Genomic DNA, 5,560 nt, shown 5'->3' on the forward strand with positions numbered 1-5,560 from the left:
CTGTAAACACGAGCAATCTCAAAGATATCATCTTAACCAACCTGCCAAATACACCTCTGATGTCTTCAACAGGGAACTCAGTGATCATTGTCTGTGTCTGTAATGGGTCTGCGGTCAAATGATCACCAATCATCACTGTCAAATGCTCCCTAAAACACTTCAGCGAGCAGGCCTTTCTAATTGACCTGGCTCGGGTATCCTGGAAGGATATTGACCTCATTCTTTCAGTAGAGGATGCCTGGTTGCTTTTTAAAGTGCTTTCCTCACCATCTTAAATAAGCATTCCCCATTCAAAAAAATGTAGAACCAGGAACAGGTACTCCAGACCTGACTGCCCTTGACCAGCACAAAAACATCATGTGGTGTACTGCATTAGCATCAAATAGCCCCCGCGATGTGGAACTTTTCAGGGAAGTTAGGAACCAATACACACAGGCAGTTAGGAAAGCAAAGGCTAGCTTTTTCAAACAGAAATTTGCATCCTGCAGCACAAACTCCAAAAAGTTCTGGGACACTGTTGTCACGTTCGTCATAAGGAATGGACCAAGGCGCAGCGTGAGTAGAGTTCCATATGTTTTAATAAATAGAAACTCACCAAACAAGTACAATTGAAAAGTTCCTTACAAATCAGTCAGGCTAGACAATGTGGACCCTCTCTTTCTAAAATTATCCGCCACAATTGTTGCAACACCTATTTACTAGCCTCTTCAACCTCTCTTTTGTATCGTCTGAGATTCCCAAAGATTGGAAAGCAGCTGCGGTCATCCCCCTCTTCAAAGGGTGTGACACTCTAGACCCAAACTGTTACAGACCTATATATATCCTACCCTGCCTTTCTAAGGTCTTCGAAAGCCAAGTTAACAAACAGATCACTGACCATTTCGAATCCCACCGTACCTTCTCCGCTATGCTATCTGATTTCTGAGGTGGTCATGGGTGCATCTCAGCCACGCTCAAGGTCCTAAATGAAATCATAACCGCCATCGAGAAGAGACAAAACTGTGCAGCTGTATTCAACGACCCGGCCAAGGCTTTCCACACTGTCAGTCACCACATTCGTCGCGTCAGACTCAATAGCCTTGGTTTCTGAAATGACTGCCTCGCCTAGTTCACCAACTACTCCTCAGACAGAGTTCAGTGTGTCAAATCGGAGAGCCTGTTGTCCGGACCCTTGGCAATTTCTACTGCGGTGCCACAGGGTTCAATTCTCGGGCTGAATCTGTTCTCTGTATACATCAATGATATCGCTCTTGCTGCTGGTGATTCTCTGATCCACCTCTACACAGACGACACCATTCTGTATACTTCTGGCCCTTCTTTGGACACTGTGTTAACTAACCTCCAGACGAGCTTCAACGCCATACAACTCTCTTTCCGTGGCCTCCAACTGCTTTTAAATGCAAGTAAAACTAAATGCATGCTCTTCAACCGATCGCTTCCCTCAAATACCTAGGTGTCGGGTTAGATTGTTAACTCTTATTCCAGACTCACATTAAACATCTCCAATCCAAAATGAAAGGTAGAATCGGGTTCCTACAACGCAACAAAGTCTCCTTCACTCATGCTGCCAAACATACCCTCATAAAACTGACCAATCCTTGACTTCTGCGGTGTCATTTACAAAATAACCTCTGACACTCTACTCAGCTATTTGGATGTAGTCTATCACAGTGTCATCCGTTTTGTCACCAAAGCCCCTTATACTACCCACCTGTATGCGTCCTGTATGCTCTCGTTGGCTGGTCCTCGCTACATATTCGTCGCCAAACCCACTGGCTCTAGATCATCTATAAGTCTTTGCTAGGTAAAGCCCCGCCTTTTCACAGCTCACTGGTCACCATAGCAACACCCACCCACCCATAGCACGTGCTCCAGCAGGTATATTTCACTGGTCATCCCCAAAGCCAACACCTCTTTTTACCCCATTTCCTTCATGTTCTCTGCTGCCAATGACTGGAACAAATTGCAAAAATTACTGAAACGGGATACTTATATCCCACTCGCTAACTTTAAGCATCAGCTGTCAGAGCAGCTTACCAATCACTGTACCTGTACACAGCCCATCTGTAAATAGCACACCCAACTACCTCATCCCCAAACTGTCATTTTGTTTGCTCTTTTGCACCCCAGTATCTCTGCTTGCACATCATCATCTACACATCTTTAACTCCCAACGTTTAATTTCCAAAATGTCGCCACTGTGGCCTATTAACCTTACTCCGTTTGCACACACTCTACATAGATTTTTCTATTGTGTTATTGACTGTACATGTGTTTATCCCATGTGTAACTCTGTTGTTGTTTTTGTCGCACTGCTTTGCTTTATCTTGGCCAGGTCGCAGTTGTAAATCAGAACACAAGGTGTCAAAAGCGTTCCATAGGGTTGCTGGCTAATGTTGACTAATGTTCCCACAGTTGTGTCAAGATGGTTCAATGTCGTTTGGATGGTGGACCATTCTTGACACACACAGGAAACTGTTGAGCATGAAAAACCCAGCAGTGTTGCAATTCTTGACACATACCGGTGTGCCTGGCACCTACTACCATACCCTGGTCAAATGCACTTAAATCTTTTGTCTTGCCCATTCACCCTCTGAATGGCACACATACAAAATCCATGTCTTAACTGTTTCAGGGCTGAAAAATCCTTATTTAGCCTGTCTCCCCTTCATCCACACTGATTGAAGTGGATTTAATAATTGACATAAATAAGGGATCATAGCTTTCACCTGGATTCACCTGGTAAGTGTCACGGAAAAAGCAGGTGTTCTTAATGTTTTGTGCACTCAGTGTATGTGTTACATTTCACACACACAATAGATAAGATACCGTGCATTCGGAAAGTATTCAGACCCATTGACTTTTTCACGTTACATTACAGCCTTATTCTAAATTATTCTATAATGGATTACATCTTTTTTTTACAAACAATACCACATAATGACAAAGCAAAAATAGCTTTTTAGAAATTTTGGCAAATGTTATAAAAAACTGAAATATCACATTTACATAAGTATCCAGACCCTTTACTCAGTACTTTGTTGAAGCACCTTTGGCGGCGATTACAGCCTCGAATATTCTTGCTACTAGCTTGACACTCATGCATTTGGGGAGTTTCTCCCATTCTTCTCAAGCTCTGTCAGGTTGGATGTGGAGAGTCGCTACACAACTATTTTCAGGTCTCTTCAGAGATGTTCGATCAGATTCAAGACCAGGTTCTGGCTGGGCAACTCAAGGACATTCAGAGCCTTGTCCCAAAGCTACTCAATCGTTGTCTTGGCTGTGTGCTTAGGGTTGTTGTACTTTTGGAGTGTGAACCTTTGACCAAGTCTGAGTTCCTGAGCGTCCTCAAGCGGGTTTTCATCAAGGATCTCTCTGTACTTTGCTATGTTCATCTTTCCCTCGATCCTGACTAGTCTCCGAGTCCTTGCCGCTGAAAAATATTCCCACAGCATGATGCTGTCACCACCATGCTTCACCGTACGGATGGTGCCAGGTTTGCTCCAGACGTGACGCTTGACATTCAGGCCAAAGAGTTGAATCTTGGTTTCATCAGACCAGAGAATCTTGTCACCTCTCTGACCAAGGCCCTTCTCTCCTGATTGCTCAGTTTGGCCTGGTGACCAGCTCTTGGTAGAGTCTTGGTGGTTCCAAACTTCTTCCATTTAAGAAGCCATTGTATTCTTGAACGTAGCCCTGTCTTTCATTTTTTGTTCATTGATTCCAACTGTGTTCGTTACTGACCTGGTCTCATCACCGCCTTATTTAGTTCAGTTCATTCTGTTTGTGCCTGTGTGAGGAATTGTTCGTTTTGACTCTACTAAGCCTTTTCCTAGCTCGTTTGTCAGAACTTGTTATAGCCTTCAATCCTAGTTTTGATTCACTTGCCTGTTTGCCTACCTGTGTATCATCATTGCCTGCGACCACGATTCCTGCCTTCTGCGAAGGCGAAATAAACAACTGCCACACTCTACGCGTGAATCTACACCTTTTTCTCCCTGAGTATTCATTACAGCTGCAACATAACAAAGGTAGGAAAAGGCAAATCTATAGATTTCACTTGACTGGGAATACAGATATGCATCTGTTGGTCAAAGACACATAATGAAAAAGGAAGGGGAGTGGATCAGACAACCAGTCAGTATCTGGTGTGACCACCATTTGCCTCATGTAGTGTGACGTATCTCCTTCACATAGAGTTGATCAGGCTGTTGATTGTGACCTGTAGAATGTTTTCCCACTCTTCAATGGCTATGCGAAGTTAATGGATATTGGCTGGAACACGCTGTCGTACATGTCAATCCAGAGCACACCAAACAGGTGTAAGGCCATGGAAGAACAGGGACATTTTCAGATGCCAGGAATTGTGTACATTTCATTGCGACATGAGGCCGTGGATTATCATATTTGTATTTATTTTTTATTTAATCTTTATGTTACTAGGCAGTTAAGAACAGTTAAATTCTTACTTACAATTACTTACAATGACGGCCTAACCCGGACGATGCTGGAGTAATTGTGCGCCACCCTATAGGACTCCCAATCAGGGCCGGATGTGATACAGCCTGGATTCGAACCAGGGACTGTAGCCACACCTCTTGCACTGAGCTGCAGTGTCCTAGAAAGCTGCTCCACTTGGGAGCCCGAATGCTGAAACGTGAGTTGATGCAGGCGGATGAATGGCACGGCCAACACTTTAATGGGCCTCAGGATCTCATCACTTTATCCCTGTGCATTCAAATTGCCATCAATGAAGTGCAATTGAACTTGTTGTCCCTAGTTTATGCCTGCCCATGACATAATCACACCGCCACCATGGGGAACTCTGTTCACAATATTGACATCAACAAACCCCGTGCCCACATGACACCATAGACATGGTTTGCAGTTGTGAAAATACCTGCGTTCAGCATGCCAACGGCACTCTTCCTCAACATCATATATCTGTGGCATTGTATTCTGTGACAAAACTGCACATTTTCGAGTGGCCATTTATTGTCCCCAGCACAAGGTTCACCTGTGTAATGATCATACTGTTTAATGAGCTTCTTGATATGTCACACCTGTCAGGTGGATGGATTATCTTGGCAAAGAGAAAATGCATAACAGCGACAGTGTTCAGTGTATTCCCCCAGGTGATGCAGTGGGACCAACACTTTACATGGTGATACATATTATTGTTCAGTATATTCCCCCAGGTGCTGCAGTGGGACGAACACTTTACATGGTGATATATATTATTGTTCAGTGTATTCCCCCAGGTGATGCAGTGGTACCAACACTTTACATGGTGATATATATTATATTATATTATATATATTATATTATATATTATCATAATAAACCATTTGTTAGAAAGAGATCAACGTAACGACAATATTTGTGAATAGTATAGCCAATAGAAATTGAAATTTAACTGGAGATATGTCAAGTAATTATTTATTCAGTGTTCATAAACTCCAATTATCTGTATCTGTCTGATACCCAGAGGTTATAAAGTTCTGGTCTTAAATAAAACCGACAGAATTCCCAGTTCACAATTGATCAGGTCCCAATTTAT

Source organism: Oncorhynchus gorbuscha, linkage group LG10 (assembly GCF_021184085.1).
Source record: "Oncorhynchus gorbuscha isolate QuinsamMale2020 ecotype Even-year linkage group LG10, OgorEven_v1.0, whole genome shotgun sequence".
Classification (NCBI taxonomy): Eukaryota; Metazoa; Chordata; class Actinopteri; order Salmoniformes; family Salmonidae; genus Oncorhynchus; species Oncorhynchus gorbuscha.